The 13,746-nt window shown below is 45.8% G+C and overlaps 1 protein-coding gene across 4 annotated transcripts in view; it reads right to left on the bottom strand.

Annotated features, from left to right (window-relative positions):
* PTGR2 (prostaglandin reductase 2) overlaps positions 1 to 13,746 on the bottom strand; it is a 129,257-nt gene that overhangs the window by 81,178 nt on the left and 34,333 nt on the right. The gene's annotated exons all lie outside the window — the stretch shown is intronic.

The following is a 13,746-nucleotide window of genomic DNA, read 5'->3' as shown; positions in this document are numbered from 1 at the left end:
CCTTTGAAATTAGCCTCTGGGGTGCCCCAATCAAGATCAATCAATTCTTGAATGACCTCCATCATGGGGAAAAAACACGAGGCTTTACACAAGGAAACCAAAATGGGATTTCTCTTTGGCTCAGACACTGAATCTGCATCAGGGACTCCAAGCATTGTCAAGATCTGGTCAATCAGAGCTAGCTGTTCATCTCTATGAAAGAACCGTAACATAGTTCTATACAGTTCTAACCAGGGGGAATTTCACCATCCTCAAGAGAGGCAGGATGGGTGTCATCATCCGTGCTCTCATCCGGAGATTACACTGCCATTACAGGAGTGATCCAGCGCTTAACAGAAGGTCCAGGCAAGGTTCCTACCTGCGCCTCTGCCCAAGAAGCATTGGACAGGGCCGAAGACAGCCCTTGAAAAAAATTCTACCCCTGAAAAGGTAGAGGAATCCAGACCAGGAGAAGCCTAAGGAGTACACACTGAGCTACCTTCCTCTGCTGGGGAGTTCCAAATTCAGGCGCCCCACCTAAGTCATCTTTACCCAGACCCACATCCAGCTTGGAAAAACTAGGTTTAGTGAAATCAGAGGAAGACAATTTTCCCTGAGCCTCCAAACAGCGCTGGCATAAATCAGTGGGTACTCCTGGCTGAGATGCCTGAATATGACAAGCAGTGCAAAGAGACGCTTAGGGTTCTTAGGTACAGGCGCTATTATGGCCGACAGTACGCTGAGCAGCAGCCGGAGACATGCATCTAGCTGGTTTTTTTGTTTGTTTTACGTGCTCAACTAGGTGCGCAAAAATTATGCGTCCAACACTTAAGCAAGCTTACCTAGGCGGCTAAAAAATTAAGCACGGGGGAGGAGTCCAAGATGGCCGCTGCTGAAGGACGCTGAGTTTCGCAGCTCTGAGCGTTCTCTTGAAAAATTTCTCTTTTTTCCTTCCTAAATTTAAATTTGGTTAACAATGCCTCACAAGAGAAAAGGCAAGGTGAGGATTTATCCTCCGGACTCACCTTGCATCTCAGGCCAGCGAATAATAACTGACTTCGCGATCTCAGGAACAAGAACGGGGGAACCAAGCGCCGCTGTGGCAGTCTCGGGAGGAGCGAGATTTTCACCTGGCGAAATCACACTGAGTCCCCCAGACCCCCGCGGCCCGCTGTGCAGCTCTCCACTTCTGCACACTGGCGGTATTGTGCACACCGACCCAAGTTTGGTCGGAGGAGTTCAAGGCGGAGGAACATCCAGCGTTGCAGGAGCAGAGGGGGGAGTCTCAGCCCAACCTACATCGTGTCTGGAGTGGGAGACCCAGGAAAGGGGAAACCTCGGCTTGGGAAGTGTACCACCAGGAACATCAGACCAACGGTCTAGACGGGAGGAGGTAGGAACTGTGGCTCCCAAGCCTTGGGAGTTTGTGAAACCGGCGGAGATAACTTTAGAGTCCCTATGGGACCTAATGATGGTAAATGCCCATACCCTCAGAGACCAATCTCAACAGACGGGTATAATGTTGAGAAGACTGGAGTTGGTAGAGAAAGACCAGAGAGAGAATGCCAGTTGCAATAATGTGGCTATCCAAGAAATAAATGTGAAAATTAAGCAGGTTCAAGATTTAAATATGACATTAATGAGAGACCGACTAGCAACACAAAGAAGATTAGAGTCTATGGAGAATTTCCAAAGACATTTGAATGTTAGATTGGTGAACTTTCCCAGAGTAATGGGTGAACCTGTGTTAGTAACTTTTAAAAGATATATGACTGAGGTTTTGAAAATCCCTGTGGAGTTACACCCGTCAATAAAGAAAGCTATGTTTTTGCCTACTAAAAATGTTATAACACAATTACCTGAGGGTGGAAACCAGGTAGATTTGGAAAATCTCACGGAATATCTAGAAAATTCAGATCTGGAAGTGACCGAAAGAGCAGTTTTGTTCGTGTCTTTTTTTTCTGACCCAGAAAGAGCAGTTGTTATGAAAGCCTATTTTCAAAACATTAATACTCCCTTTATGGGGGCTACTGTTAGGGTCTATCCAGACCTGTCTAGGGCCACCCAGCAACGGAGGAAAGTGTTTATAGATATGCGTCCTGAGGTTTTGGCCAAAGGCGCGACTTTTCTTTTACGTTTTCCTTGTAAGTGCGTCATAAAACATGCAGGAAATACTTATATTTTTTTCCTACCCGAACAGTTGAGACAGTTTCTAGAGGGAAGGACATAACCAGGTATAAATAGGGGGCAATTTAAATGGATGTTCCTGTCAGTAGCAATGTTCTATTTGTTTTCCTAATCTCCTTGTATTTTTCTTTTTAGATTCCTCCCCCCATTATTGCCTATGTAACTATGTAATCACTGATGTTTTCTATCCTTACCATATATTAGGATTATATATGGAAGAAGTGATATGATGTTTTAGTTTCCTTGGATTTGATTTCTGTATTTCCTTACAAAGTATTCTTTGCGAATGAATATGTGAAAAATTGATAAATAAATAATAAAAAAAAAAAAAAAAAATTAAGCACACAAAAAAACTTAAGTGCACAATACCACTTGAGTGCAGAGGGAAACTAAGCTTAACGTGGGTGCACAGACTACAAGGCCCGACTGTGCACCCAAAAACAGAGCACACAACTGGATGCACAGCTAGACACACACGACGGACCGACAATTCTGTAGAAGGCAGCCTTAGTAAGTGCATGAAAAGCCTTTGCGGCCTATCACATGGTGCGCAGCAAAAAGCCTTGGAGCAGGGCCTAGTCTAAGGAGGCTGCTCAACCCGCTAGGCTGCCCACATCCCTCGACCTCCCATGGAGCAGGATGAATGTCAGACCGGCGTGCCAAGCATGGAGACCTGGGGAGGAGGAAGCCCTTCCTTCTAAGACCCTGAAAGTCTCTGTATAATAATTTTATTTTTTTTTTAAACTTACCAGAGCTTAGTCTTACCTAGCTGAATACAGAGACAGTCTCCGGCTACAGGGGGAGGGGGCATGTGCCGTCACCGCCTCGCTCGGCTTCCTGCACCCGCTGCCTTTCAGCTGCTCAAGCAGCTAAGTCCATGCCGGCTGAAAATCAGCCACCGGACCAAGGCACTCATCTGAGGGACCACTGAAATCACTTCAGGAATTCTCAACTGTGGGAGGGATCATTTGGTATCACCGCAGGAGAGCGAGGCGAATTAATCTCCTGAATTCTCCTTTTCTTTAATATGAAGCAATCCCCAGCGGGGAGATGCACGTCCACCATCTACTGGAGACGGAGAATACTGGTAGGCTGATGTCACTGCAGGGGTATATGTACTGTGATTTCAGCTTGCTCCATCTCCATCTGCTCTTAAGGTGCATAAACCATTTGTTCTGGATTCATCTGACTGGAGCTAAGAAAGTTGTAAATTTAGGTGTTTATTTTCCAGCTAGAGATTCTATTAGGATATACAATCAGTGTTTTCATAAGTCAGGTACTATTGCTGGGTACCTTTTTTTTGTTGAATGAAATACAAACTGTACATTTCCATAACACAAAAGTACTGCCATAACAAAAAACACTCACATTTCCCCCCCCCCCCGCCCCTCCTCCCCACTAAGCAGCACTCACATTCCCCAGTCAATGACCTCCAACCTAGCAGTTTCCCCCCCCCCAAACAACCCCCCAGCCCTCTTTCCTTAGTACTCCAGACCCATTAGACTCTCCCTGCCACTGCTTGCTCATTCTGTTCCCCTACCACTAGCTCAGATGCTTAACATTGGGAATAGCTATGCCGCACAGTCTGCGGAGAGGAGGAGAGTACATAGCCCATCTCAGCTAATAAAAACCTTTGCAGCTCAAGTGTTCTCAGCATGGAACAGGCACAAAAACAGAGTGGATGATTCAGGGCAGGGGAAGAAAGAGTACTAAGGGCAATATTGTTTTTCCAACATTTATCCAATATCTATTTTGCATAAGAGGTGTTCTATCAGTGTTTACACATGAAATAGCTTCGTATAGGTGACTGTGTAGCAACTCACATCATATTTGTAATTTGTGATGTTAAGATATTTTCACTAGCTGAAAATAGTGAAAATATGTCTCATCATCAATGAGAAAAAAAGAACAGCACACCAAAAATCAAGAAATATTAAAAACTAAAAGTTGTTGTGAATTGCTTCTTTCATTGCTTGCTGTGTTAAAAACCACATAGCTGACAGTAGCAGGACTGCGCAAAAAGCGATGTACTGCTCTCTGCAGCACCTCCCTCTGTGCATCCCTCCCCCGCAATATTTTCCCTACATGTGCTATGTTGCCTGTTGCCATGGGGACAGGAAGGGGAGGTGCTGCAGACAGCCACAACTCTTCTCTGATCCAGATTCCACCGCAGGCAGAGATAAGGAGGAGGGAACCACCCCCAGCATCAGGCAAGCAGTAAATGGACTATAAAGACAGTACAAGAAAAAGCCCGAAGAGCTCTATATGCAACAAAGAAACCTCTGGACAAATACACCCCCCCCCCCCCGAAGGGGTTCAATTTCATGACCCCTGAAGAATGAAACAACTGAAAGTCTTCAGACTAATCATGCCAGCAGTGGAACGCACAGCCATTTTGAATGTACTAATGTTTGCAACGCAAATGACACGTAATGCGTAGTGACGCAGTTGCGCACTAACACGTAACGTAACGTAACTCCATTTTGGAATAATAATTTGTATTGTATTAATACGAATGCCGCTGTAAAATGTCTAACACGTCAATTAAATGACGAAACGATAATATGATCATAAGCTACACCTCCTGGAGACCACGCTAGCAAATGCTTATTCAGCAGTTTGTGAATTGTTTGTTCAGCAAAACTCAGAACGCATGTGTGAAAGATAAGAGTTGTAAAGTGCATAAAAGTTTGCTCCTAAGGGGGCGTGGCATGCAGTTGTACTAAGCCTTTGCCTTAGCTGCATCTTGCTGGCAATAAAAGTCTATCTTTACGGATCAGTTGTCTGGACCTCCTTACTGACTAAAAAGAGACGGTTACATTTGGCGAGCCAGCCAGGAGGTACCGGGGACGCTATTTAGCCCCCCAGTGAGTCCGGTGGGTTGGTGGCGGAGCGATCCCCCAGACGCACCTGGTGAGTGGCCACCGCTGAGTTCAGCGATCAGGTTTCTGAGGGGACCGTTCCACAGACAGTCTTCTGAGACCTCTGGGCTGGTGATCTGGGAAGAAGGCTTTCGTGACGATCGGAAGAACCCTGCAGGCGAGTATTATGGGAATGGTGGGAAAAGTAAAGAATAGCTAAAAGAGTAGCAAATAACCGGTCCATCCCCAAGCGGACCGAGGGGGCTTTGATCACACCCCACGCCGTGGGTTAGTAGGAGTTGTATTCCGAAAGCCACGTGCAAAAGAAGAGAATTATAAGTAACGAGTAAAGTATAAAGTAGCGGGAATAGGTTTCTTGTTGTGTGAAAGAGAGTGAATGGCCTCGCAGTTCTAGACCGGGCGACCGCGTTCTAGTCGGGGCAATTGTGACCCTTTTGTGTCTGGCGGATACGGACCCCTTACCTATCCGTCTTCCCTTCCCTCCTCTGTCTGTAATTCTATCCTAATGGGAGGGGGCTATTCAACTCCGCTAAAAGCCATGACGGAGCACTATAGTGAAGTGTTCGATAAACGTAAATGTACGAAACCCGGAATGATTCAGCGATGCACCCATAGGTGGCCCAGTTTGTGTGTAAATTGGCCTCCAGCAGGAACTTTCAATTTCCAAACGGCCACAAGGGTCCTGAATATAGCCCTGAAACCGGGAGAAACGGGTTGCCCTGAGGATTTACCGTACATAACTGCTTGGCTTGCAGTCATTGAGAATCCTCCGTCATGGGCAAAGAAGTTAGTGGAGGGAGCCGCCCTCGTAATGGTGGCGCAAGTGAACAAAATGGGAGACCGGAAATCCCCAAACCGGAAGAGAAAGGGAAGGGCAGCCATCTTGGGAATACAAGACCATGCGTCATCTGCGGCGGCCATGTTTGTAGTGCAAAGGAATGCACGGACTCAAGAAAAAAAAGTTAAACCCCTGCCGCCCGCAGTACCGACTGACGCAGAATATCTTCTGCCGCCACCGTATGTCCCTAGCTGCCCTCCAGCATATAATGCACCACCAAGTCCCTCAGCCCCCGCCACCGCCCAAGCTGATCCTGAACTAGTGCCGATTCCCGAAGCACGGCTTGAAGCGGCAGCGGCAAAAGTTGAAGACGGCGGCGAGTCGTCCGTAGCCGGTGGCACTCACAGTAAAACCCAAGCCGCAAGTTTGCAGCTACCAATTAGAGAAACGACCACTGTAGTTCCCGTGGTCCCGACTGAAGAAAACGAATATCATACTACGCAAACAATAAAGTTATTTACCTACATACCTTTTACTTCCAGTGATCTTTTTAACTGGAAACAGCTTGGTCCCTCTTACGCTGATAAACCAGATCAGATGATAGATTTTTTAGGGGAATTTTTGCAGCCCATAACCCCAACTGGGCTGACATTCGGCATCTAGCCTCCATCCTTTTCACCACTGAAGAGCGCCGACAAATACAATTAAATCTGGAAGAGGCAGCCCGATTAAGAGCTGGGGCAGACGGTAATCCGGATGAAGCAGTGAGAGCACAAGCCCCAGTTGCCGATCCCAATTGGGATTTCCAGACCGCAGCAGGGCGCGAGCGCATTGCTGCATACCAAATCGCCTTTCTTGAAGCTTTAAAGAAAGGGAAGAGGAGAGTTGTAAATATGGGAAAGATTCAAGACGTGGTGCAAAAGAGAGATGAGTCCCCCGGAATCTTTTTGGAGCGATTGATGGACGCATATCGGCAATACAGTCCATTTGATCCAGAGGATCCCAAAAGTCAGTCCGTTATAGTGATGAGTTTTGTCGGACAATCCTATCCCGATATCCGCCGGAAGTTACAAAAGTCGGAAGGGTTTGAGGGAATGACTATTAGCCAACTAAAAGCCATGGCTGACAAAGTTTATGTAAACCGAGAGCCGGACGGAGATAAGAAGGAAAAGAAAGAAAGTAGAAAGTTAAGAGAAAGTGTTAGTCTGTTAGCTGCAGCGTTGGAAGAAACTAATTTCGGAAACTCGTCCAGGCACTACCAAGGATATCCTGGACTAAGAGGAAGGGGCAGGTCGCCCATGAGGGGGCCGGCCAGAGGACGAGCGAGTAGAGGAGGAGGATCGTTCAGAGGTGGAAGGATGCCGTTGGGAGCCAATCAATGTGCATTCTGCAGACAAGAAGGACACTGGAAGTCTGAATGCCCTGAGTCCCTGCAAATGAAGCAGGAAGGATACACTCCGTCCAAACCAAAAGGAGCTGAATGGCAGATGGCCGTAGGAGAAACTTCCGGCGAAGACAGTGAAACATGACTAGACAAGGGAAATCTTCCCCTGGATCCCTTAGTAGAAATCAAAGTAGGGACTGAGACGTTTAAAGGATTGTTAGACACCGGGGCACAAAGATCAGTCATGACTACCGCTATCACCACGCCCACTTCCAAAATTATTTCCATCGTAGGAGCCTCCGGAAAGCCACTTATCGCTCCTTTTCTCCAGAAATGACAGGTTCGAGTAGGGGGACAATTAGTATCCCATCAGTTCCTCTATGTCCCCGGATGCCCAGTCCCACTCATAGGGAGAGACCTTCTTTGCAAATTAAGAGCCAATTTACAGTTCGAATCCACTGGAGAAATCAAAGCATCCTTCGCAGATAACCCAGTCTCTCTCATTTGTCCACTCCAAGAAGAATGGAGATTACACCTTCCTGTAGTTGAGCACATTACGCACCGCTATGGAGAGAACACCGTCCTCAACGAAAAGCGCAGACAGCTAATGGATAGTGTACCTAAAGTGTGGGCCGAACAAAACCCAGGAGGAATAGCCATCAATGCTACCCCTATTTGGATTGAGATGAAACCGAATGCAAAGGTGATTAATCAACCTCAATACCCCATTCCATATATGGCCAGGCAAGGAATCCAGATACATCTGCAGAGACTGTACGATTTGGGCATTCTCCGACGAATCCGATCTGCTTGGAACACCCCTTTATTGCCCGTAAAGAAACCTGGATCTGATGATTATCGACCAGTACAGGACCTAAGGAAAGTGAATAGCCAAGTAGAAGATCTAGTAGCCCTCGTGCCAAATCCATATTCCATCCTAGCCCAAGTCTCCCCTGCCTCAAAGTGGTACAGTGTCATTGATCTCAAAGATGCCTTTTTCTCCGTCCCGGTGGCGGAGGAATGTCAGAAGATTTTTGCTTTCACATGGGAAAATGCACCTACTGGAATAAAGCAGCAGTACACATGGACTCGTTTGCCTCAAGGGTTTAGGCACTCACCTACGCTGTTCGGTGAGCAACTGGCAAAAGACTTGAAGATGTACCAAGTCATGTATGGGCCAGTAATACAATACGTGGATGATCTTCTGTTGTTTCGAGAGACGTACCTCGAATGTGAAGTATCCACTCTTCAGCTGCTAAAGACGTCGTACTCAAAAGGATATCGTGCAAGTAAAAAGAAAGCGCAAATCTGTGAGTTGGAAGTGGAATATTTAGGCTTCCAAATACGTGGAGGAACCCGTTGCCTGGGAATTTCTCGCACCAGTTCAATAAGAGGTCAACCTGTACCCACTTGTAAGAAGGAACTTCGAGCGTTCCTTGGAGCTGCAGGATACTGTAGACTGTGGATTGCTAACTATGCAGTTATTGCCCAACCTCTGTACGACAAGTTGCGGGGCAAAGAATCAGAATCTCAAACTTTTCAATGGGAAGGGCACGAGCTAGCAAGCTTACGGCAACTGAAAGACGCCTTGATTGAACCCCCTGCTCTAGGGTTGCCAGATGTAATGAAACCATTCCATCTATACGTTGATGAGAAGAAAGGAATGGCCATTGGGGTATTGACTCAAACTCTAGGCTCGTGGGAACGACCTGTTGCATATCTCTCAAAAGGAATGGACAATGTAGCAAAAGGATGGCCTGGTGTCTTCGAAGCATCACGGCTGCATGCTTACTCATTCCAGAAGCAGTCAAATTAACCTTTGGTCAAACTCTGAACGTAACAACTCCCCATACTATTCAAGGACTACTAGAGACTCATGGGCCAAAATGGATGACTAATTCACGTCTCATAAAGTATCAAGCTCTGTTATGTGAAACTCCAGAGATCCAAATACAGGACAGTAAAAATCTGAACCCTGCAACCTTACTCCCAACTCCCACTTCAGTCACTCATAAGTGTGAGGAAATCATGGCTACAGTACATTCCAGCCGACCCGATCTACGTGATCAACCCTGGCAGGGAGCCTGGACTTTGTTCACCGATGGAAGCAGCCAGGTTCTAAATGGTGTCCGGGTCGCTGGATACGCTGTGGTCTCCGAGGACGACATTATCGAAGCCAAGCCCTTACCCCAGGGGACATCAGCGCAAAAAGCAGAGCTAATTGCGCTCACCAGGGCTCTACAGTTGTCGGAAGGACAAACTGTTAACATCTATACTGACTCCAAGTACGCTTTCCTTACTATCCAAGTACATGGAGCTTTATACAAGGAACGAGGATTCCTAACTGCTGAAGGGAAACAACTAGCTAATGCATCTGAAATACATCAATTGCTAGATGCCGTGTGGGCACCAAAGAAAGTAGCTGTCATGCATTGTAAAGCCCACACCGGGAAATCAGATCCCATCGCCAAGGGAAACCAATGGGCAGACAAGACAGCAAAAGAAGTAGCACGTGAACGTCAATTACACACCTCAACTAAAACCTGCCCACTACTGCAATTTCCGGTTGAAATCCCTGTCTACTCGGCAGAAGAAAATGATTGGGCGCAAACTGAACAATTCCACCAGCAGGATGGTTGGTGGATTGTACAAGGAGACTGGGTGTGGATACCCGACGCACTGGCTTGGACCATTGTAAAAGAAGCCCATAATAAAACTCATCTTGGTCGCGATGCATTAGCAACTCTATTGGCAAAAACTTACTACATTAACAGACTCATACAGCTAACTAAATATGCTGTCAATCAATGTGTCACCTGTGCAAGAAACAATCCAAGAAATGGGCCTGGTCCAGCCCCTGGACATATACTACGAGGGACTACTCCGTTCCAAGTTTGCCAAGTCGACTTCACCCACATGACTCCTTCAAAAGGATACAGAGCAATGCTGGTAGCTGTCTGTACTTATACCGGATGGATCGAAGCCATACCTACACGAACTGAGACTGCCAAGGAGGTAGTGTCTTTGCTTCTCCATAAAATCTTACCGCGATACGGATTACCACGACAAATAAATTCAGATAATGGGCCAGCTTTCACCAGTGAAGTCACACAACGACTGAGTCAAATTTTGGGTGTCCGATGGCACCTGCACTGCACTTGGAGACCTCAGAGCAGCGGAGCAGTTGAACGAGCTAACAGGACTTTAAAGAATCAGTTAGCTAAATTGTGTCAAGAAACAAAAACTAAATGGCCAGACATCCTGCCATTAGCTTTACTACATGTCCGATGCACTCCAAGAAAGTCTGGTCTAACACCTTATGAAATGATGTATGCAAGACCACCACCCCTTCCATCTTTTCCTGAATCATTGCAGATACAAGGGGAAATGTCCCTCAGTAACCAACTCAAAGGACTATATAACACAGTCATTGCAATTCAAAATTACACCTGTGACACTGAGCCATTAGTCCTGCTAACCCCGATCCACCCATTCCAGATCGGGAATTCTGTGTGGATAAAAGATTGGGATGAGTCTGATTTCCTCCAACCCCGATGGAAAGGACCGTATACTGTGCTACTGACCACTCCAACAGCAGTTAAAGTCTTTGGATGCCCTTCATGGATTCATTGGTCACGAATTAAACCAGCTGCATCCAATTGGCAAGTCTCCAGGATTGGGGACCACAAGTTAAGATTCACCCAAGGCAGGCACGATGCTAGTCCTGAGTAAAAGACCTCAGTAATTTCTAAACAATATTAACGTGTCCATCTCTTTCCTTCCTTTCAGACTCCATAACTCATGACTGCAACTATCTACGTCATAAAGCAATGTCACAGATACTGACTTCAAAGATCTACGCAGCAACTACCTTTTACTGGAATTTGTCAATCAGCCTACAGATCCTTTTACTACTCTTCTGCAAGCCTATTACCTCTCTTTCCCTGCCACTGAGCAAGAATTGTACAGAATGTATCAAGCTAATCCGCACTACAACTCAAGATGGATTCCAAGTTGTATCAACAATCATCCACCAATCTCAGCCTCCTGCGTCCTGTACCACACTACCTGTTTGTGCCTTGAATACTACCCAAGGCTATCAATCTTTTCATCGATGTCTAGAGGGTAGCAAAATCATTTGTCATACTCCAACTACTCCTAAGTACTACAATGTTACCCTCACTGCAGGACTACCAAAAAGCTACACATCAAGCATTATACCAGAAGGAAAAGGTATCTTGTACTACATCAACTCGACCAAAGTCCTCATGGGAGGAGAGTCTACTGTGACAATAACCTTTGATGCTTGTGAAGCCATTGATAAACACCCAAATGCACTCCATTGTGGGTCTCAAGCCTGGAAAAATTCCTATAAGTCCAAGCATAAATACCTCTGTCCATACAACCGAGTCGCCAATCCATCCAGTTGGACACCATGTGTAGGGGACCTTACACTGTCAGGATGGGCTCTAGTCTGCGACTACACTGGAGGAGGTTACCATGGTTGCCATGGAATAGGGCGGCTAACTGAAGTAGCTGGTAACATTGTGTCTATACAATGGCCTATAAGAAGTGAAGGAGTCCCCTGGCAAGATACTTGGGGATTTGGTATCGATGGAACTGGGAAAGACCCCATGACATACATTACTATCACACAGCGGAGAGACAAACCTCGTCCAATTATTCACCAGACCACCGTAGTGGGCTACCAGTCTTTCTTCGATGAAATATCTCATGCAACGGAGGAATTAAAGAAACATACAACTTCCCAGCAAGCAAAGAACATGTTCGTTAATTTGGCTGAGAATATTGCTCTCTCTCTCGAAGTCAAGAACTGTTTTGTATGTGGAGGAACTAATACAGGAGAGCAATGGCCTTGGGAAGCCAAAGAAGCATTCCAATCTGACCTTAATACATTGAACACAACTGTTACCTACAACCGTAAAACTCATCCATATGAGTGGGCCCTCCAGACTGATGTGATTGGCAGACAATGTATATCCCGACAACGTTCACGCATCTATACCATACCTGTTGGAAACTCTCCATGTACTGGGGTTCTCACAGCCAATCTAACCAACCATACATGGTGGCAGACGGAAAATTCTACCATGCCTACTCCCATCTGGACTGAATCAACCTTGAACAAGACATGGACTGCTGCAGGCGTGCCCACTACCATATTTACTGCCCCGGATGGCTACTATTTCGTATGTGGGCGAAGAGCATATGAACAATTGCCAACACACTGGTACGGAACCTGCTTCTTAGCTACAATTCGACCCAGTTTCTTCTTACTTCCTATCTCTGCTGGAGAAACCCTAGGTGTACCAGTATACAGTCCCATGCGACCAAACAAACGTCGTAGAAATTCTAAAGTATCCATTGGAGACTGGAAAGATCAGGAGTGGCCTCCTGAAAGAATTGTACAATATTACGGTCCGGCTACGTGGGCTGAGGATGGTTCTTATGGATATAGAACCCCTATTTATATGCTCAACCGTATTATCCGACTACAAGCAGTACTAGAATTACTCACAAATGACTCTGCCTTGGCTCTCAACATCCTCGCCAAGCAGAACACCAAAATTATCACCGCTGTTTACCAAAATCGATTGGCATTGGATTACCTCCTAGCCCAGGAAGGAGGTGTATGTGGAAAATTTAATCTTTCTAATTGCTGTTTACAGGTCGATGACAAGAGTAAGGTCATTGAAGAGATTACTGATCGAATGATCCGACTGGCACATGTTCCTGTGCAGACGTGGACTGGAATTCTTGATTGGACAGCATCCTTACCCACTTGGCTTACCTCTATCCCAGGACTTAAAGAACTCTTCCTTCCTGTCCTATTTCTTATTTTAACCTGTATTCTATTCCCTTTATGTCTCCCTCTTATTTTCAGGAATCTCCGATCCATGATTGAAAATATTGCTGATCGACGAGCGGCTGCTCATGTCATGATGATCAATAAGTATGTGTCTGTCTCCACCTTCCCCTCACATGATTCATCTGACTATGACACTACCGAGGATTCTGATATTTCTGATGTTGATTCTGATAATGAATACCTAACCACTAACCTATAAAATTGCACTCATTAAAATTAACTAACCTTATTGAGCCACTTTGTTCGCTAGGGTAAGTCGGGCTACAAAGGGGGGTGACACCAATAGGGTCCACCCGTCTCAAACCCGTGAAGCAACCAGCGACCTAGCAACACTTAGGGCTCAATTCAAAATACACTGGTATTAATTCCTTTTTTGTCATTTCAGTTACTACCCAGATCATGAAGGGTGATACTTCTTTTTTTTTTAATTAACAATTTTTATTGCTGTAAAAGATAAGCAATAACATATAAGTCAGGTATTAACAGAACAGCAAGCTATTCAATTAGCAAAAAGAAGTAATACATCATGGTATAATGAAAATCCATAACGTTACCCTCCCCCTGTCGTCCCCCCCCCGCATGCTATACGTTGTCAATACAACTCTGTTCAGTCAGTAAAGCTTCACTCACTCCAATTATCATTTAC

Source organism: Rhinatrema bivittatum, chromosome 4 (genome assembly GCF_901001135.1).
Source record: "Rhinatrema bivittatum chromosome 4, aRhiBiv1.1, whole genome shotgun sequence".
NCBI classification, from domain to species: domain Eukaryota; kingdom Metazoa; phylum Chordata; class Amphibia; order Gymnophiona; family Rhinatrematidae; genus Rhinatrema; species Rhinatrema bivittatum.
Note: the sequence above shows the minus strand (reverse complement) of the source record. Positions and strands in the feature narration are given on the sequence as shown.